This window comes from Suncus etruscus, chromosome 17 (genome assembly GCF_024139225.1).
Source record: "Suncus etruscus isolate mSunEtr1 chromosome 17, mSunEtr1.pri.cur, whole genome shotgun sequence".
Taxonomy (NCBI): domain Eukaryota; kingdom Metazoa; phylum Chordata; class Mammalia; order Eulipotyphla; family Soricidae; genus Suncus; species Suncus etruscus.
Window position 1 is genome coordinate 6,939,272 of NC_064864.1, and position 22,717 is coordinate 6,961,988.

General features: G+C 35.9%; 1 non-coding gene across 1 annotated transcript; it reads left to right on the forward strand.

Annotated features, from left to right (window-relative positions):
• Window positions 1-4,170: 4,170 nt before the first annotated feature.
• On the forward strand, window positions 4,171-4,302 carry LOC125995615 (small nucleolar RNA SNORA51). The gene has a single exon (XR_007491110.1). It is a non-coding gene; the product is annotated as a small nucleolar RNA SNORA51 (small nucleolar RNA).
• Window positions 4,303-22,717: the final 18,415 nt, after the last annotated feature.

Here is a 22,717-nt window from a genome sequence, read left to right on the forward strand (position 1 = left end):
GAAATAATAAATAATAAATCAGTAGAGTAAGATGGAAGACATTAACATTAATATGCAAAACTTTTCCATTTCTACCTGCAAAGAGATGCAAAAAAGAGATCAAGAAAATAATCCCATCTATAGGTACATAAAAATTAAACACCTAAAAATCAGCAAAAGATTTGAGAGATCTATTATAAGGAAATCTGTCCTTATTGTCCTTATTATTAAAATAAGTTTAAACACATTAAGAAATGAAAGAATTTTCTGTGCTTATCATTTAAAAAATAGCATTAATAAAATGGGCATACATCCAAAAGCATTATTAGTCTTCAGTGCTATTCCTATCAATAAATATGGCATTATTCAAGGAAACAGAAAATTACTAAATTTTCTGTTACTAATATTACTAAAATTTGTATAGAATCACACATAGATCCCAAAGAGTCAAAACAAATCTGAGAAAAGGGTGGAAATTCTGTTCTCTGTACACTGTACACTGTACACTGCAAACTATCAAAAATAATGGTATTAAAATAAAAACTGACACGGAGACAAATAGAAATGTACTGAGAGCCTATAAATAAAACCACACACATATTAACAGTTATGACAAAGAAATCAAGGCCATAAAATAAAGGTATCTTCAAGAAATGTTCAGAAAAAATGAAACTGTATAGTCACATAAAAAAATAAAGTTAAATCAATGTTTTGCACCAGACACAAATATTAATAGAAAATTGATTTCAGTGTTAGATCTTAAAACACAATACACATAACGCTCATATCAGGCACACTGATGTCTTTGAAATTTTGTGTTCACATAAAAATTTAAAATTTTCTGCAAAGTGGGGCTACTAAATTCAAAAGAGATGATTGGTATCAAAAGAAACCAAGTCACTAAAATGTATAGATACCTGGCACTCCCTATGGTCTACTGAGTACTGCCAGGAGTGTTCCCTTAGCATCTAGTTTGGCATAAACCATGAGTACAGTCAGGTGTGGCCCAAAAGCAACAGCCCAACAAAAATTTCAAAAACTGAAGTGTCAAGAAGAACAAAAAAGAAGAGCAAAAAGAACTATGAAATTATTGCAATATATTATATATTGCATGTTTAATGGGAACATTAGAATGACAAAAGTAGAGATACTTGAAATACTTGAAATACAATGACTCAGAAGTTTCCAAATTAAAGATTCAGACATTCACGAAAAGCAAGAAGGATAAGGACCAAAATATTTACGCAAGACTTTAGCATATTCAAACTAAAGAAAATTAAAAATCAAGAGATCGTGAATAAAGTCAAAAAAGAAAAAAGTAACTTACCAACCCAAGTATATGAAGAATTACAGCAAACTTCAGAAACCATGCAAGCAAGCACAGAGAGTAGTGAAATGTTTGAGTGTTGGGGAAAAAAATGAATTAAAGCTTAAAATTCTACATACAGTGAAATTATCCTTAAAAAAATGGAGAGTACTTTTATATTTCAAAAACAAAGGAGAACATTTCTCTAGAGATAAAGATGTTCTCAAGAAAAAAACTGAACAAATTTGTTGCCACAAGATTTGTCTTACAAGAAATGATAAAAGAAATACTGAACAGAAAATAAAATAATACAGGTCAGAGAACGAGATCTTCAAAAAGGAAAGAAGAATGAATAAATCAAAGTAAGATAAAATCATTTCTTATTCTTAGTTGATCTAATAGATTCAAAATTTTAAAATAATAATATCAACATTATATTGTTATTGTTATGGATAAATGACTGAATATCAGTGATATTAAAAGGAACATAAGGGATGAGTTAGAAATTTTTGTTTTAAAGTACTTTTTATTTTTCCCCCTTTTTGGGTTACACCCAATTGTGCTTAGGTCTTACACTGGCTTTCCACTCTGGGATGACACCTGATGGTGCTTGGGTTATCATGTGAAATAGAGAAGATTGTACCTAGATTGGCCATATGCAAGGCAAGTACCAAACCCAATGTACTATTGCTTAGGCTCCTTTAAGGTTCTTATACTACCTGTGAAACAGTATCTGCTCTTTGAAAGTGAATGTCAAATATTGTCAAATCAAAAATGTATGTTAGAAACTCTAGAGCAATACCTTAGAAATATTAAAAGGAATCTAAATGTTAGGCTAAGATATGAGAGAAAGAAGAATTACAGAAATTTCTCAAAGACAAAAATGTAGAAAAAGAATTGACATAAAAATCAAAAACACAGAGCAGAGTAGGATTAGGGAACTATTACAAATAATGTGCCATACAGGTAATGAGGCTTTTAGAACAGATAGAAAAAAACACAATAATGTAAAACAAATATGGACTCAGAGTAGAAGTCAGTTACAAATATGGTAGATTTTAATTTTAGCTTCATCAATAATCTATGGAAATGGAAATTGGAATATACAGCCAAACGATGGAAATTCTTAAAGACAATTTAACATAAAATATCAAGCACATAAAAATATCAAGCCCATCAAGTCAGCAGTGAGAGAACGGGAAAGAAGAATTAGAAAGAGCCAGCAGACAAGTCTTTGATCCAGAATATATTTTTGAAAGTTCTACAAATAAGCATAAACATTTTAAAAGTTGGCAAAGCACTTCAACAAGCAATTTACAAAAGTAGATAGCCAGATGACTGTTAAGCAGATGATAAAACACTGAACAGTATTATTCATCAGGGAAATGAATATTAAAACCATAATAAAATAGGAGCATGTGTCCTTCGAATGACTACAATTTTAAAATCTGAAAATACCAAGTGTTGTTGAGGTCATGGATCAATGTAACTTTTATACATTGCCAATGGTCATAAATATTTGTTTTTAAAAACTATAAAAAACCATATTAGTAGTAGCTACTAAATAAAAATACACTGACTCTATAATCCAGAAATTCCACCCCTAGAGATAGCATCCAAAATTTGTCTATAAGTATTTCTACAAATAGCCACATATCTGAATCTATTTGCAGCACTTTATTCATTATAGTCAAAATTTGGAAATTACCAAATGTGTATCAAACAGATAGTAATAAATTGAGTATGTTCATTTCACAGGAAAGAATATTTAAACAGTAAGGAAAGAAAAACTTATGGATACCTACAAAATCATGGACAAACTTTTTCAATTATGTAAAGTTTAACATAAATTAATACATACAATTTGATTTTTTACATGAAGTCCAACAACAGGCAAAATTAATCTATAACCACTGTAAAAGTCAGAATAATAATTATTACCTCTTGGTGGAAGAGGATGATTAGAAAAATACTTCCAAGGATATTTCAAGTGAAAATTTTATATCCACAATTAAATTTTGTAAAAAATAAGGAAAAGTTAATTAATTTATTGTCACTATATTATTTCACTCTGCCATATGTAACAGCATAATTTATTAAAAGTATACTTCAAAATGGTGTTATTGTTCATACCAGTTTTATAGTCAAATGTCAAGCAATAAGTGAAGTATTAATCAGACTGATCCATTATTGTTATAAACTATTATATAGTCTTTGTTTTGTTTTGTTTTTTAATGGTTTTTGGGTCACACCCGGGGTAACTCCTGGTTTTGGGGTCACATACTCAGGGGTTACTCCTGGCTCAATGCTCAGAAATCGCTCCTGACAGGCTTGGGGAACCATATGGGACCCCGGGATTCGAATCACCATCCTTCTGCGTCTAAGGCAAACGCCTTACCGCTGTGCTCTTTCTCCGGCCCCTATTATATAGTCTTTAAAAATGTAGTTGAACAACTTCTAATGACATAAAGAAATTCTGAAAATATTATATTAAAAAATTTTCCCCTAATTTTACTCTTTATTTATATGTTTCGACATTTTTAAAAGCTAGTAAGGTCCTGAGAGCTAGTACAGAGTGAAAGTATATTGCTTTATCAGAGTTCTATGCTTGTTGCTGCATATGCTACCTTCAAAACCTGCCAGAAGTGATTCTTGAGTGTAGAGCCAGGAGCAAACACTGAGCATAGCAAAGTGTGACCCAAAATTAAATCTCAAAACAAACCAAAAGGCTAATAACACTAAAATTAATAAGATATTCTACTGTCTAGAGTACAGGCCGGTGTGGGGTGGGGAGGAAGGACACTTGGGATATTGGTCATGGGAATGTTGCAGTGGAGAAGGATTTTATATATATATTTAAAAAAATTAAAAAAAAGAAAAGATAAGGCCTCCCAATTCTTATCACAGGCCGTGTTCTTTACACTGACTGCTAGAAAGAGGAGGTACAGTAAATGCACCCCATATACACCTCAACCCAGGCCCTTTGCCTGATCTGTTTTGTGAATTGGGGGACAAATGAAACACACACACACACACACACACACATAAAAACAAAAATAAAGATATCACTGAATTTATATTTATATTATATTTACAACAAAATAAAATGTTATATCATAAATATGAATGATGATTATATTTAGTATACTTATTATAATATAATAAAATAATGTATTCTATGGTAATTTTAATGAAAATTATATTTATATCAAATTTATTATATTAACATAGTAGGATTATAATTTAGTATTGTTCATATCTAGAGATGAGAGTTGTGTCTCGTTTGGATTCTGTGTGTGCTTAGTGAGATCTAGAACGGACTTTTTTATTTTAATTTTATTGAGACATTGTGAATTACAAGTCTTTCACAGTTGTATTTAAGGTACTTAGTGGCAGTGGATTAGGGCCATTCTCACCACCAGTGTTGACCTCCCTCCACCATAGTTCCCAGCATACATACCATACCTCCACCCTTAGCCACCTAACAGGTTCCCTTTTGTGTATAGTTTGTTGTAATTTGGTTCTCTTGATTCCATTTGTTGTTGACTTTGGCTTGGATATTTAGTAGAACTGACTTTTAATGCTGTTCATGGACTGTTTGCTTGGCTTTCTGGAACATTCTTGAAGCCTTGAGTTTCTAGATAAGAAGTCCAAATTGTGTTGAATCTACCAAGTACACCCTCATGGCCAGTGCAAGTATAGGATTCCTAGTCAACATCCTCAGTTGTTCCAGCCACTGAGTCATCTCAGCCCCAGGGTCAGCAGTGTGAATATAGCAATCACTCCCAGAGATTAGTCTAGCTTCTAGCCATTACTCTTCCTACCCAAAGTCTCAGTGTTCTCCAAGCAGAAAAGCAAGTCACACCCAAAGTTCCTGTCTGAATTCCAAGGAAGCTGTAAGCATATCTGGGGGTAATTTGTTGTTTGATAGATAATGGAACATTGACCTATGCCCCAAGAGTAAGGAAAGCTCGGCGAACTCATCTGTGAGTCCAGGATAAAAAAAGAAACCATAATTGTTAAATATTTAGCTGTCTCTGCCACAACATTCTGGATATGAACAATATTGGCTGTTTATAGAAAATTGAGCAGGGCCCATTGGTTATTCTGAGCACTAAACTGCTTTGTTCAAGGACTGAATGTACATAAAAGATTAAATCCACTTCTTTGTTCACATATTTTAAATTAAAAAATTAAAAATAATTACTTATCTATATAAAGCAAGGTTTATTTTGTAATCTTCAGAGCATTTCCTTGAGGTCTGATGTATTTTTATTCTCCCACATTTTGCAGCGAGACATTGAGTCATACATCCTTGTGTTTTTCATGATCTTAAGAGAAAACCTTTCAGTTCTTTACATTAAATGTGACATTAGCTCTGTGTGTTTCTTTTTTTCTTTTTGTAGTTGTCCTTTACTAGTTGGAGGACATTCCTATCTACTATTTACAACTGACATTTTCCAGAGAGAAAATTTCCACATTTCTAAATAGGGAACAATGCCTACCTAGGTCAAAACATTAGGAAGATGATATGTTTCTAATGACTTTCAAGTTCAGAGGTCCAGGACAACATGTTACAGTTTCTCTGCAATTCTAGAAAACACTCCAAGTGGATGACAGTAGGTGTTATGACTATTTTTATAGTCCCATGGAGATCATAGCCTGCACTTCATACATAGCCTGACATCACCTGTTTGTGCTTCAGTCTTTTCCTCTCTGTCGAAAAATTATCTAATTACTTTAAAGAGTGAGATGGACATGGAAATTATTATGCTGAGTGAAATAAGGCAGAGGGAGAGAGATAGACACAGAATAGTCTTACTCAACTGTGGGATTTAAGAAAAATAAAAGGCAGTATGCTAATAATACCCAGAGATAATAGAGATGAGGGCTGGAAGGACCAACCTACGATATGAAGCTTACCACAAAGAGTGGTGAGTGCAGTTAGAGAAATAACTACACTGACAATTATCATGACAATTGTAATGAGTGAGAGAAATAGAATGCCTGTCTTGAAGACATACAGGGGGTGTGGAAAGAGGGAAATGGGGGACATTGGTGGTGGGAATGTTGCACTGCTGAATGGGAGTGTTCTTTTTTTTTATAAATGAAACCCAACTACAAATATGTTTTTAATCATGGTGCTTAGTATAACATCTTTATAATTTTATATAATAAAAATAGTATGATAATTTACATAATATAAAGATATAGAATTTAAAAAAATAAAGAGCTAGATGGATTAACAAAGCAGTAGCAACATTTTCATTTCCTCATGAATCAGGTCATCAGAAATACTAACACATAGTAGGCATTCACTAAGTATTTGTGAATAAGTAGATGGAATAAATTCATGAATAACAGGTGGCATTTAGAATATTGGTTAGAAATCATTGAACTTTTTTCCTTTCAGTCCTTTGTGTCATTGAGGGGAATATTGAAGTTAGGGGGTTCTGAAAGTTTTATGTGCAAGTGAGAGGCATAGCAGGCAGGCTGCTGAGCTTCCCTAGTTGGTCTTGCAAAACTTGACTGTGAGTTGTTCTAAGAATGCCTGGGTGCTTCCTGATTCATTTAAGTAGGAATATTTAAAGTCCACTTTTGTGTGGCCCCAAATCTAAGCCCCAGAACCAGAAGGTTCATTGTTACAGTTTATTTAGGGGATGGGGAATTATTCCCCAGAAAGGCTCCTGGCTGGAGGCCACCTCTGGCACTATGCGGGCTGATGGAATTTTGGTGCTCAAGTCCAGAGGTGTTGGGGAGTACCAGGGCTACACCTGATTGTGCTCCAAAAGCCACAAAGTGCTGGAGATTGAATTCAAGATTCTTTACCTGGTAGTTTCAATACCTCAAGCTGTCTCTTATTAAAATAAGATTTTTAAAATCTTATTTCTTTAAAGCAGAAATGCTGGAAAACTTCAAGAATATGTCAGGCAAAGATGTGAAGGAAATCCAAACAAGAATTCTTCTGAAGGGTTAGCAGGCTATGTGGATAAGGGAGCATCTTCAGAAGCAAACACAGCTGAGTTTGTGTCCTGCTTCTGACACAGCTTGCTGTGTGACTTTGGTAGATTTTTAACTTCTCTGAAGTCCAGTTTGTTTATTTATTAAATATGAATAGATATACACTCATTCTATATTATGATATATAAGATATTAATAAATAATTAATATTATATATAATAGTTTAATATAATATTATATTATATGATCTAATATATGATTAATATAATTAATTCAATGTAATTAATATAATAAATATATTATATAAGGAAGTTATTATGTATATATCTTCCTTCCAGAGCAATTAAGATGATGAATAGGGATGTACCCTAGGAACACAACAACACAACACAAAGAGGCCTTCTGCACACCTATATTCATTGCAGTGCTATTTACAATAGACAGAATCTGGAAACAACCCAGATGCCCAACATCAGATGAGTGGCTAAAGAAATTGTGGTACATATACACAATGGAATATTATGCAGCCATCAGGAGAGCTGAAATCATAAAATTTTCCTATACATGGATGGGCATGGAAACTATTAGGTTGAGTAAAATAAGTCAGAGGGAGAGAGATAGACACATAATAGTCTGACTCATCTGTGGGATTTAAGAAAAATAAACGACATATTGTAATAATACCCAGAGACAATAGAGATGAGGGATGGAAGGACAAGCCCATTACATGAAGCTCAACACAAAGAGTGGTGAGTTCAGTTAGAGAAATAAGTACAATGACAACTATCATGGCAAGAGTAGTGAGTGAGAGAAATAGAATACAGGAGGGAGATAGGGGGCATTGGTGACAGGAATGTTGCACTGGTGAAGGGGGTGTTTTTTTATAACTGAAACCCAACTACAAACATGTTTATATTCATGGTGCTTAAATAAATATATTATTTTTGAAAAGAAATAGGACCAGACTAATTTACTCCAGGGCTTTTGTGGGAGGGATCTTGACATCACGTATCTTGGTACCAGGGAAATTGTAGGTTCTCTGCTCTCTGGCATTATCTTGTATTCAAAGTGAAGGATTTCCAACACATTAGTGACATCAATAAGCTGATGTGTGTGTGTGTGTGTGTGTGTGTGTGTGTGTGTGTGTGTGTGTGTGTTTGAGCCACACCCGGTGATGCTCAGGGGTTACTCCTGGCAAGGTTTGTACTCTACCACTGAACCACACTCCTAGCTCATTAGACTGTTGAGAAGGATGACTTTAGTTGTAGGATAGGACTCAGATAAAAAGTGGAGCAGGCAGCTAGTAAAAAACACATAACATTCAGACTACTTGAAAAAAAATGTATTATAATCAGTTTTGTCAAGCATGTGATGCATTTTCTTCAAATATAAATATAGAAATAAATAAAATTCAAACTAGCTGTCGGGATTCCCAATAAAGCAACACTCATTTGTACATTTAATTTCTTTCCTGGTTCATGGTAACATTAGCACTCAAGCCTCCAAAAACCAAAGCCTGTCCTCTGGTGAGCAGATCTCCTGTGCATGGTCTAATTTTCCACAGCTCTTCTCCTCCTCCCTTTCTAGGGTCAGGTCCACAACCAGGCTGACTGAAGAAACAAACAAGTTTTTCTAGTCCAGTAATAAGGTTTTTGAACTGGCTCACCAAGTACAATCATATTCTGGCCTTCACCCAAAGGGAGAAATCAGAAATGACAAAGGCTATAGTGAAAAAAAGAAAATAAAAGCCAATCGTCATCTCTCTCATCAGGAAAGATCAAATCAGGCTTTGTGTCAGTAACGAACAATCCTCACTATCAAGTGATTTCAAAGCAGTTTAAATTGTTTTCTCTTAACCAGAAGGTTGCCAGGGGCATGTACACCCATGTCATCATCTTCCCCATTTTGGAAATCAGGTAGACAAACTTGTTGTCAACCTGTTTGGAGCATTTGGTGTGGATTTGAAGAGGAGTCATGACTTTCCAGAGAGAGTATTGGAAAGTCTTACCAATTATTAAATACTCAATTCATAAGTGACCTACTTACTTCTGCTTTCAGCTCATCTGCCCGAACTCTCTTATGATCAACCAAACTAGCAAATAGACCAAGGAAAGTAGGCTTCTACTATATTGCTTGAAGGTAGGAGTCAGAAATATTTAGTCAAGAGCATTAATGGCTATTGTACTAGGACCAATTACTGCTGTATGGGTCTATTTCAGTGTTTATCCTCTAGGCTTTTTTCTTTGTACACACATGTCTACTAAGTCATCCACTCATAAAAACAGACATTTCATATTGTCATCGTATGTAGTTTGTTTTCACAGAATGCAGTCCTATTATTACTTGTATTATTCTGTAAAATCCTATTGCACTTAAAAAAAACATGGTTTCCTTTTATCATAGAACACACTTAATAACTACTTAGTTTTCCACTGTAAAACTTTTATTATGTATTTAACCAATCTCCTGCTCATGAACATTCAGGTTGTTCAAGTTTTGATGTCAAATAATATTGCACTGGACATCCTGGGACATGCTTTTCTATGATTATGCTATTACTTCCTTGGGATATATTTCCAGATATTAAATTTCTGAGCCCAAAGATATTTCATGTTTTAGTTTTTGATAGATATTGCAAAACTGCACTGCAGTAATGTCAGGCCAACTTATACTTTCCCGGTGTCATTTCAGAGTTCTAAAAGGGTGGTTTCGACACAAATGACTTAATTTCCCAATGAAAGTTTTCATAATAACAATGATATTAATAGCATTTATTAGGCCAAACAGTGTGTGAAGTGTTTATTAAACATTATCTCATTTAATCCTTACCATATGTCTGAGAGATTTTACTATTGCCATTTTCCAGATGAAAAATTTGAAGCTCAAAGAAGTTAGATATCTCATTCATGTTCATTCAATTAGGAAGTAACAGGGCTGAGTATGACCAAAATTATTTTAATCAAAGCTGAGTTGGGCCCCTCTTGAGATTTCTTTCTAAATCAGCTTCACCAATGGATTCTGTTTGGAGCCCCAATTAGTACAATTTTAGCCAAAGTCCTGCTAGATCAGGGAGATAGAAAATATCTCTCATTCTTGATATCAGATCAATTTATCATCCCCCACCTTGGCATAATTTCAAACAATTTCCTGTCAAAGTTGATTCAGTCAGAATTCCCTGTACCCTCTTAGTCATTATTTATGCAGCAAAGCTCGCTCTATTCTTCAGTTACAAGTCACTATTTGTTCTATTGTCCAACTCTTTTTCCACTACTGCAAAATCTTAGTTCTACCCCCACTCTACTCCCTGAATAAAGACTGCATTGTCCTTTTAAAGGTGTCATGAGATAGTTCAAAAGACTGTATCACATTCTCTGTAGGCAGAAGTCTTGGGTTCAATCTATGGGACCCCCTAGCCCCCAATCACCGCACCAAAGTAGTCCCTGGAACACTGCCCAGCATGTCCTTTCCTTTAAGAGTGTCATGAACAATATTTATCTCCTTTCTAAATTTAGAGCTAATCCTGTGGTCTCCAAACTCTTTGACAGTGGAGTTCTAAAACAAACAAACAAACAAACAAACAAAAACCCCTCACATTTCCAATAAATCTTATTTATAGAATTTTTATATCAAAAAAGAGAGAAAATTTATAAAGGAGGCACAGGAAAATGCTTAGTAGAACTGACTAAAAAATAGTTGATCTGGCTCTAAGTTCCTTTCTACCATTTATGAATTTGGGGTAACCACTAGCATCTCCATGCTCTAACTTTTCATCTGCAAAGTAAAAATTATGCCAGAATAAATCTTATGGCATTGTAAGTATTGAATTAGTTAAGAAATATGAGCACTTTGAACAACATATATATATGTATATATATATATGACAACATTGTTGTTTTCAATTATTGTTATCCTAACAGAATCTCATATTAACTACAAAATGGAAAAAAATTAAAAATTAGTAAAATAGAAGTGCAGCTTTTTCTCCCTGTCTTCCTGGAAACTCACACAGCCCTTAACTTCATCCTATTCTTCCTTAGATATCACCATGCTTATTGTGTCCACCTTGAAGTTTCCATTAGATAATTTGGGTGTTTAGGACATTGTCACAGAGATAGAGGTATGGTATTTGAGACACTGCAGTTAGGATAAACCAGGGTCTGACTCTCTCCTTCTCAGAGAAGCCTAAAGGCAATACCTCAAAGAGCTTCTCCAGACCCCTCATTGTCAGCTGTTCCATCACGCCTAGCATGCCCTTCCATTATCTAGTTTTTTCTTCTGAAATTGTAGTTTTATTTAATCTCTTATTATTGTTGGCCACTTGTCAGGAAACAAGTTTTTGTAGCTTTATTTATTTATTTATTTATTTACTTATTTTGGTTTTTGGGCCACACCTTGTGACGCTCAGGGATTACTCCTGGCTCTGCACTCATAAATTGCTCCTGGTTTGGGGGATCATATGAGACACTGGGGATTGAACCGTGGTCAGTCTCAGTTCAGCCAAGTACAAGACAAATGCCCTACCGCTGCACCAGCGCTCTGGCCCCTTTTGTAGCTTTATTAACAAGTGGTACTAGGCTGCTTAGTTATGGGAGAAATGTTCAAGCATTGTCTCCTTGCCCCAGGAACTGGTAAAAAAAAAACTGCTAAAGCAAAAATCCCAAAGAGAAAAATAACAAAACAGAGAATGAACCTGAAAACTTTATCTCAGCAATGCTTATCCCTTTCCTATTTTCTACCACTTTTCATACATCTTCATTTACACACAAGGTAATCAGTGCTCAGGGTTAGGAGACCATCTAAACACATTTCTGAAATAGGACTGCTTCTGAATTTTTGACTTATGGTGGCCCCCTACCCCAGTGTTTTATTTCTTTATGAAGAAAGGGAAGCATGCTGAAAACTTTGTGGATTCAATAGGTTAGGATGTTGAAAACTAGATTCCACTGAGGGAAGTGAATTGTACTTTCTTGCACTGCATTTTAACTGGCATCTTTGGATTCTGGCTAAGCCACACCTTGTGGAAATTTTTCCACGTCTCAAAAAAAAAATTCAATATTTATAGAGATAGGGCCTAGTATATAAAATTATTTTATTTGCCCATTTTAAAGACTCCTCAAGCGTCTGTCTTAGAAAATTTACTAGCTCCATTTTATACAGATAGGAATGCAAAAAAAAATTTAAACATTAGTCATTCTTCTGGTCAATGACAATACTAAATTTTGTTTGGTTTTTGTCTTGATTTTGGTTTGTGGGTCACACCTGGTGGTGCTCAGGGGTTATTCCTGACTCTGCACTCAGAAATCACTCCTGGCTGCCTCGGGGGATTATATGGGTTACTGGAGATTGAACCCGGGTCCACAGCACTCAAGACAACATCCTACACACTATGCTATCTCTCCAGACCCAATAATGCTAAATTTTAAAGCCAAATCCCTCCATTTCAAGGTCAGTTTCCAAAGCCAATCCACTTTATCAGAGCTATTTCCTCTTGAGACCAGGTGTATTGGTTAATAATAGATGTGGCTACAAATAACAACATCCTATTAGTGACAGTTTAAACAAATGGAATGCTTATTTTTTTCCCATAAGGAACAATCCAGATGTGGGTCATCAGGTCTGGTGCAGTAGCCCAACAATGTTAGTAGAGACGCAGATCTTGTGTTTCTTGCGCTCTGCCTTCCTTAACATTTGGGCCTCACCCTCATGCTTGTTGTCATTGATTATAAAAATGACTCCTTCAACTCCAGCCTCACGGCTGCTTTCCCAAATGAAGAAAAAGGCAAGGCAAGGAAAGGTCAAAGGAATATATTGACTGAATCCATCTTCTTACAGATTTTCTTTCTTTTTTCCAACAATGGTTTTATTTTATTTCTCTTGAACCAAATGTTATCAAAGGCTGCTTCTTGCTAGGTAGATAGAGTTGGAGTGTCAGAGGTTGGGTCAGTCAGTCAACAATATTCCATTCTCAGAATCTTGGTTAAATTTTTTTCTTTAGCTCCTCACTTTTATGTGGTTTCATACTTGTTGTCTGAGGTTCCTCAGAAGCTTCGAGAAGTTTTTTGAGTGTAGAGGTTATGTTTCACTTTATCTTGTTCACTCCCTAGTGCTATATGCTGAGGTGTTTTCAGAATAAACAGACAAATATGTCTCCAGAAAGAAAAAAAGAAGAAAAGTAATCTCAGAGACAGGTAGTTCAGGGGGGAAAATTCATTTAGAGATATAGGGCATTTTTTTTTCATCTTACCAGAAGCCCTATGACATGACTGCATATTTAGGTTACTGAGTCCTGCAAGGCCTTTAAGAAGGTCGGACCCGTATGAGGCACCTCAGTTCACCTCAGTCAGCGGAAGAGAAGACAAGGCCTGAGCTGAGGTGTATCTGTTTTTGTTATCTTGTTCAGTTTTATCTATAGAAAGGAAATGCTTGCACAAATCATAATGAGGTTCGTTTGTAAGCCTGATTTCCTTTTATTTATTTTAACCCTGTTGATACTAAAACTTGGTTTCTTGACAACTTTGCCTCATTTCATGAGGGAAGTGGCATTTGTGAGGAGACAGAAGTTCCCTCCTCTCAAAACACCTTATCCTGGGGTTCTAGCCATAGTCATAATCTGATATTTATTCCTTTCCAACTATATTTTTCTTTATTGTCCCCCTCCAACATTTTTTAAACTGTGAAAATTTTAAAAAAGGATGAAAATGGTTATTCCACAATCTATTTCTTAATAAATGTATATCTTTTAATAAAATAATCTCCAGGGGCCAGAGTGGCAGCACAGAGGTAGAGCATTTGCATTGCCTGTGGCCGACACAGAACAGACCCAGGTTCAATCCCCGGCATCCCATATGGTCCCTTGAACCTACCAGGAGTGATTTCTGAGCACAGAGCCAAGAGTAACCCCTGACTGCTGCCAGGTATACTCCCCAAACTAAAAATAAATGAATATAATCTCCAGGTGGTTTTTAATTAGTAAAAAAAAAAATAGTCAAACGCAAAATGCTGCAACACTCAGGTCCATGCTTCTTTCCAAAGTAGCCTCATTAAAATATATTACTTTCAGAAAAGCTGTTCATGTAGGGGCTAAGTGATAATACAATGGGTAGGACATTTACCGTACACACAGAAGACCGGAGTTCAATCCACAGCATCCCACATGGTCCTCTGAGCCCATTAGAAGTGATTTCTAAGCACAGAGAAGTGGCCCCTCTTGTGTATGTAAATATTTTAGGGAATCATTATGTTACTGATCCTAACCTGATTGGTGATTGTGCCCTACCCTAGGGTGTGACCTGGCATTCTGCCCCCACCCTAAGGTAGTACCTGATTCTGCTTCCACCATTGGTTGGTATCTGATCCCACCATTGGGTGGTACCTGATTCTGGGGGATAAAAACAAGGGTCTGTGGAAGGCGAGGGGCTTTTTGCTGGAACTGAGGCTGAGTCTTTGGACTTCAGTCTTGTCCACCGTATAAAGCTAATATTTCCACAAGCCTGACTGTCTGCGAGTTGTTTACCCGCCGTTTTACCTCAGAACCGTGGCTAGACAGGGTGGCAGACGCGTGCTCTGAGCTGGAAGACAAAGGCCTCATCATCCATCCCTCCATCAGTCAACCTCTTCAAGGGCTGACTTGCAACAGCCCCGAAAGACAGACAAACAAAAAGAAAAGTTGCTCATTTCTACACCAGTATAAATGTCTTTTCATCTATCAATCTATCATTTATTTATTATCTATCTCTATTATTTAACAACAGCATGTTATCTAGCTCCTATAAAATTGACATAAATATATGATTTTGGGGGCCGGAGAGATAGCACAGCACCACTAGAATATTTTGCCTTTCACTCAAGAATCCAGGACAGACCTTGGTTTGATCCCCTGCGTCCCATTTAGTCCCAAGCCAGGAGCGATTTCTGAGTGCATAGCCAGGAGTAACCCCTGAGCATCTCCGTGTGTGGTCCCCCCCCAAAAAAAAAGATGATTCTATATACATAGTCCTGTACCTCTTTTATCTGTGTCTCTGTATACACAAAACTACTTTATTTCCTTTTAATTTTTCCTTTATATTGTCTGTCATATTATCTCTCATTTTCTTTTTATTACCTGTCATTGGCTTCCTCTGTTTAACAGACCTGTTTGTCTGCTGCCAAGGTTTCTGCTATAGATGCAAAACAAAAGCATTCTTGAATTTTCTGTCTTCCTGATTGTGGCAGTCCAGATTGAACTGGGACTACAGTAGAGAAACAAGCAAGGTGTAAAGAAGAAGCTCAAAGACTCTAAGCAGTAAGAGCCTGATTTGCTCCAGAAAAGAATCTAGCATAACTGGGAAAATTAAAAATAAATTAAAGAGAAAAAGAACTCAACTTGCGCTTCAAGCTCGTGTTGCTCGTGTTCTCTCAGGAACACTCTTGTCTTTCTTGTCTCTCTGTCTCTGCTTGCTTGCTAGCTCTTTCATGTTCTTTCTTGAACATGCCCATCCCTAGCCTTCACATCTTTCTAAGTAAGTTTCATTCAATAAATGCTATGCTGCTTTGCAAAAATAAAAATAAAAAAGAAAGAAGAAAGATGGAAAGAAAGAAAGAAGAAAGAAAGAAAGGAAGAAAGAGAGAAAGAAAGAAAGAAAGAAAGAAAGAAAGAAAGAAAGAAAGAAAGAAAGAAAGAAAGAAAGAAAGAAAGAAAGAAAGAAAGAAAGAAAGAAGAAATAAAGATAAAATTTCATTCATTATATGGGAGATCAATATTTAACTTTTTTTTCCATCGAATAAATTTTTATTTTAATGAAAGACAGTTAATATTCACAGTTGTAGCAATTAACTACATTTGGATACATATTCTTCCATATATTTAGACCCAGGCACATAAGCATCCAAGTTGTAAATATTTATATTCTCTGACTCAAGAAACCCAGCTAAAGAGAGTTACTTTTTTTTTTACCTAATGAATTATTTCAATTTTTCCTTTTTTTTAAATTTTTTTATTTTGAATTATGAGAACAAAAGATGCAAAGAAAGAGGACAGTGGAAGGACAATTGCCCATAAAATAATTCTCAGAAATCCCCTTGCTTGATATCTTAACTTTGAACATTCAGTCAAAGAACATTAAGATAAATAAAACAGAATACATGTACAATTACTTTGTCCCTCAAGTCCCCATATTGTAACACTTTATAATATTTCTTAACAGCACACAAAGCAATCTAAAGCCATAAAACTTAAGGAACTCCTTAAACATTAGAGGCATAGTATTTTTTACATTTCCATGTACATGCATATTAGCTTAAGTTAACCTCAAATTTTAAGTGGTTTTTTTTTTTAACTTTTAATTGTGGTTTTTCTTTGCTAACACCACAAATAATGCAAAAAGGAACATTACCTTGCAAACATTTTGGCCAACATCTATAGGTTTATTTATACAGGTAAGTTCCTATCTTAGTAAAGAAAAGTGTGTGTGTGTCCATTACTATAAGAGAATGTAGTAGACTAGGTAGTTTACAAACAGAAATGTATTTCTCACGGTATTGGAGGCCAATAAGTACAAGACGGAAATGCTAATAGATAGCAGATTTTGTGTCTGGTGAGATTCACATCAATCTATTGTCCTCATCATTCAAACAGCGGAAGAGTGAGAGAATTCTCTGGGGTCTCTTTCTTGAGTCATTAATTCCAGTCAGAGGGCTTGGCCCTGCCGAACTAAACTAAAGGCCTCCCAAAGACCCTTCTCATATACAACCAGACAAGGGCGAGGGTTTACACCCGAAAGTTAGGAGGACACAAACATTTAGTCTATGCAGTACTTTTAAATTGGATGGGTTTGTAAAGTTTGCCTCAGGAAATGAATAGTTTATCATTCTGTGTCTCAGTTTACGAGCAATGGTTCTATAGCAGGGGTCCTCAAACTTTTTAAACAGAGGGGCCAGTTTACTGTCCCTCAGACCATTGGAGAGCCATACTATAGTTTAAAAAATATGAATAAATTTCTATGCACATTGCACATAAGTTATTTTGAAGTAATAAATCAAAATAGAAACAAATACAATATTTAAAATGAAGAACAAGCAAAGATAAACCAACAAACTTACCAGTATTTTAAATTAAGTTGCATATTTTACTTAATATTTAAATTGAACTATGACCCTGCTTTTGGAGGGCCATAAGACCCCTGCCTAAAACTAAGAGAGGAGAAGAAGAAGAAGAAGAAGAAGAAGAAGAAGAAGAAGAAGAAGAAGAAGGAGGAGGAGGAGGAGGAGGAGGAGGAGGTAGAGGAAGTGGAGGAGGAAGAGGAAGAGGAGGAGGAAGAGGAGGAGGAAGAGGAAGAAGGAAGAGGAGGAAGAGAAGGAAGAGGAAGAGAAGGAGGAGGAAGAAAAAGAGAAGGAGGAAGAAGAGGAAGAGGAGAAAGAGGAAGGAGAACAAGGAGGAAGAATAAAAAGAAAGAAAAAGAAAGGAAGAAAGAAAGCGAGATAGAAATAAAAAGAAAGAAAGAAGAAAGAGAAAAAAGAAAGATGAAAGAAGAAAGAAAGAAAAAGAAAGAGAAAGAAAGATGACAGAAAGAAAGATGAAAGAAAGAAAGAAAGAAGGAAGGAAGAAAGATGACAGAAAGAAAGAAAGAAAGAAGGAAGAAAGATGAAAGAAAGAAAGAAAAAGAAAGAGAAAGATGACAGAAAGAAAGATGAAAGAAAGACGAAAAAAGGAAGGAAGGAAGGAAAGAAAGAGAAAGAAAGAAGGAAGGAAGGAAGGAAAGAACGAAAGAAAAAGAAAGAAAGAAAGAAAGAAAGAAAGAATAAAGAAAGAAAGAAAGAAAGAAAGAAAGAATAAAGAAAGAAAGAAAGAAAGAAAGAAGAAAGAAAGAAAGAAAGAAAGAAAGAAAGAAAGAAAGAAAGAAAGAAAGAAAGAAAGAAAGAAAGAAGAAAGAAAGAAAGAAAGAAGAAAGAAAGACGGAAGGAAGGAAGGAAGGAAGGAAGGAAGGAAGGAAGGAAGGAAGGAAGGAAGGAAGGAAGGAAGGAAGGAAGGAAAAGAAAGAAAGAAGGAAATATGAAAGAAAGTTGGAGAGTGCGGTACACACTCCACAGATGCACTGTGGCATGGGAAGATTTGGCTAAACAGAACAGCAGTAGAGGCAAAAACAACTGGCAGACTGGATAAATGTCCTCAGCGGGCTGTATGTGACCCACATGTCAAGTTGAAGAACCCCTGCTCTCTGGCCTTCTCAAAATAGGGTTTCATCCCTTTACTTCCTCACAGTCTGAATTTTTCTTGTGTGTGTTTTGTTAAGGACCACACTCGGCAATGCTCAGGATTTATATCTGGCTCCACTCAGGAATTATTACTCCTGGCAATGCTGGGGGCCACCATATGGAATGATGTGGCTCCAGCCTGGGTCAGCCACATGCAAGACAATTGTATGATTCCTCTGGCCCCACAGTTTGAATTTTTTTTAGTAGCTTATTAGCTGCTTTAGTTGCATATTTTACTTAGGAGTAATGTTGAGCATATTTTCATATTACCATTTCCTATTTCATTTTTGACATTTTCTATTTTCTTATAATGAGTTAAATAGTTTTCCCAATTTCATCTAATCTTGTAGTTATTGGTATATTTTTATTTAAAAATTCCAAATTTGTGTGAAGTCAAATTTATAAATATTCCCTTTTATGACTTCTTAAGTGTATAGATTCTTCTGAGAAAGTCTTTCCGTTTTTTTTTTTGGGGGGGGGCACACCCATTTGACGCTCAGGGGTTACTCCTGGCTATGCGCTCAGAAATCGCCCCTGGCTTGGGGGGATCATATGGGACGGGGGGGGGGGGGATCGAACCGTGGTCCGTCCCATGCTAGCGCTTGCAAGGCAGACACCTTACCTCTAGTGCCACCTTCCCGGCCCTAGTCTTTCCCTGTTTTGTGTATAAATGTAGCCACTTTTTTTTTAATACTTCGTTTTTAACATTTAAACCTCTGATCCTGCAGGAATTGTTTATTGGTAAAGGTGAGGTAGAGATCCAGTTATGTTTTTTTCTACAACAAACCAATTATTCCAATATTATTTATTGAAATTATAGACTGTTAAGGCTCGCAGTCGAAGGACTAGACCGCAGAATTGGAGAAAAGCTGAACACAACTTTAATTTGTCTACAAATAGCCCCAAACTGACCAGTCATGGTTTGTTTCTCCCAGGAGATGAACCCCTCCCAAGGTCATAAATTAATTGGATTATGTAGGGAGGGGATATAGGGAAGTTCTAGTTTTTTGATGATCTTTAAAATGACTGGCTATTGTCTAGGGTACTTTCCTACTACTCCCATGTGTCCTTTCCAGATAGGCTACCTGTTATGACCAGGTAACGTGAGGTCATGTTAATGGAAATAGACTTGAGAAAGCCTAACATGTGGCTTGTAATATGTCGTCCTTACAAAACGGCTTGTTCAGAACCCTTGTTCTGAATTCCTTGCTTTACTATCGTAAAGTTTTACTATTGTAGTTTTAAAATGGTGTTAACTAAGTTAGTGTTAAATGGTGTTAGTGTTACTATGCTAGGCAAGACTAGGTCATATTGGATTTTGATTTTCAAAAAGCTTTCTGATTAATCATCATGATTTGTTGTACGACTTTAATATTGTTTTGTCGAGTTAAAATTTCTATTTTAATTGGAATTTGATCAAATTTACAAGTTAACTGAGGAAGAATTAGTATCTTCCCATCAAAGACCAAAATTCTTCCATTTCTTATTCATCTATGAATGTCAGATTAAAAGTGTTTTTATAATTTATTTACTTTATTTAAAGAAAATGCATCATCACATAGTTGACATAGTTGATCGAAATACATTTGCTTCCAGGTAAGTGAGAGCAAGTTATTAAAAAAAAAAAAGAAAGAAAAGAAGGAGAAAAGAGAAAATTATAAAAGATAAACAAAGAAGTGATAACCAAATTTGTGAAAATTATTATAGTGCTAATGAAGTCACTAAGACATGGGTAGAAGGTTTAGTATGCTCTTGTTGCTAGCCGACCATTCGTTATTTCATTTCTTTCCAAACATTAAGTGACCTCACCTTCAAACTGGCATATAAATTGGCGTGTTCCTATGGGAATGACAGCACCAAACAAATGAAACTGTCCAGAAATTCAAAGCACTCTTACTGATACGGCAGTGTTTGTGGGCATGTTCTCAGATGCTAGGTCTCTCAGAAGTAGGATAACATGGGGGTCGGCTTTGGGAGGAGGGATGCCCACATACACTCCAAAAGAAAGAAAAAAAAAAAAACAAAACAAAACAAAAAGCCCTAGTGCTATCAGTCCAAATATGAGCAAAGCTGAAGTTTGGTCAGACTCGTGTCACTACAGAGAAGTGTAGAGAAGTGGTGAAGAGAAGCAGGGCCATAGGCAAAGCATTGATTATGGGTGATGGATGAAGCAGGCATAGCTTTAGCAGGGCAGGGGCTTGGCCTGTCCACACCTCCAGAGATTTCCAGCTTTCAACTGTGTGGCTGGTGAATTTATGATTTTTCTTTTTTTTTCTCATTTTGATTTTTGGGTCACACCCAGCAGCGCTCGGGGATTACTCCTGGCTCTATGCTCAGAAATTGTGCCTGACAGACTCAGGGGACCATATGGGATACCGGGATTCAAACCACCGTCCTTCTGCATGCAAGGCAAATGCCCTACCTCCACGCTATCTCTCCATCCCCCAAATTTATGATTTTTTCGTAGCTTTGTTTACATCTTTTTTGAGAAAAGTGTATGTCTGTGGAGCTGGCCCAGTGTGAACATGGAAACTAAAGTGTTTTTTAATAAAGACCTTGAAAATTACTTGATACATTTATCCCTAGAATTCTTTTGGTTTGCAGTTCTAAATGAGGTCATGTTTACTTTTTATCACAATTTAGAAGCTTTACGAAAAAAAATAACTGGTTTCTTGTATTTACTTTGTAACTAATCTCTTAATTCTCTTACAGTTTTCTAGTTGTTTCTCTCAGGTTTTATAGGTCAGGCATTCTCTTGGAGAATGTAAGTGATCCTATACGGGTTAATATTTCTCAAACCTCTTTTTTTTTTACTACAATTCTGGAATATTCCTATTTTATGGAAGATTGTGTTAGAGTTATAAAGCCTTGAGCTAGAGCTTTTTATACTTTCTCATTTAGGTACTTTTCCCAAGAGTCCTACTTTTTCTACCCTGAACACTTGTTCTTCTACTCTCTCAGTTCCTAGAACCCAAGAACCGTTGAAAATGTCCCACTATCCCCAAGCACATATTCCCCCTTACATACACAGATGAATAATAATTGAATATGAAGATGAATTATGTTATAATGAAAATTTTAAAATATTTGTGTGCATAAATTCAATCATAGGGATCACTTTTATGGTAATAGATAGAAACTAGATTTTTGTTATTGTTGTTCTGGGCCACACCTGATATTGCTTAGGGTTTACTCCTAAGTTCTGCACTCAGGGATCAGTTTTTTTTTGGTTTTTTTTTTGTTTTGGTTTTTGGGCCACACCCAGCGGTGCTCAGGGGTTACTCCTGGCTGTCTGCTCAGAAATAGCTCCTTGCAGGCACGGGGGACCATATGGGACACTGGGATTCGAATCAACCACCTTTGGTCCTGGATCGGCTTCTTGCAAGGCAAACACCGCTGTGCTATCTCTCCGGGTCCCAGGGTTCAGTTTTGATGGTGCTTTGGATATCATATGGGATGCTGGGAATCAAGCCCAGGACAGGCATGTTAAACAAATGCAGTGGCATTGCCACTTAGTGATCAAGAACAAAAGTTTTAGAACGAGATTAAATTTTATTTTCTTTTTTACTCAGTTCCTCAGGAAACTTGGGTTATTCATTTAACCTTGCTGTGCCTGTGTCAACATGAAACAGGGATGAAATGGCCCACCGAAGATTTCTCCAGGTTGTTATGACGCTTACAAGAAATTATTAGCTGATGTAATGTATGAATTTGACCCTTTCTGTTTGAATGCTGACCTGTAAAATTAGGTGTTGCACCAGATCCAAGCATCATTAATAATAATGCTCGTTGCTTTACTTTTAATAGCTTTTTAAATGTTTCTTATCTAAATAAAAAAGGACACCAGGAAGAGGAGTTTTTATCCCCAGTGTGCAGGTGAGTTAACTGAGGTTTAGAGATTGTAAATTCATGGTGTCTTCATGTGCAGAGGAGCACGTCAATTCTTTTAATCTTTTTATTTTGTTTTGACTGGGAGGAGAGTCAGTACTCAGCAATCACTGCTAGAGGAACCACATGCAATGCCAGAGGTAGAACCTTGGACCTCCTGTATGAAAAGCATGCATTCGACTTGTTCTGCTGTCTCCCTGGCCAAATTCATTTATTTTATAAGTAGAAACAATCTCACATATATGAATATATCACCATATTATTTCACTCAAGTTCAAAGACTATTAATAGTATGCTATTTTGTTTGAGATTTCAAATGAAAAAAATCTTATGTATACTAAAAAGTATACATCT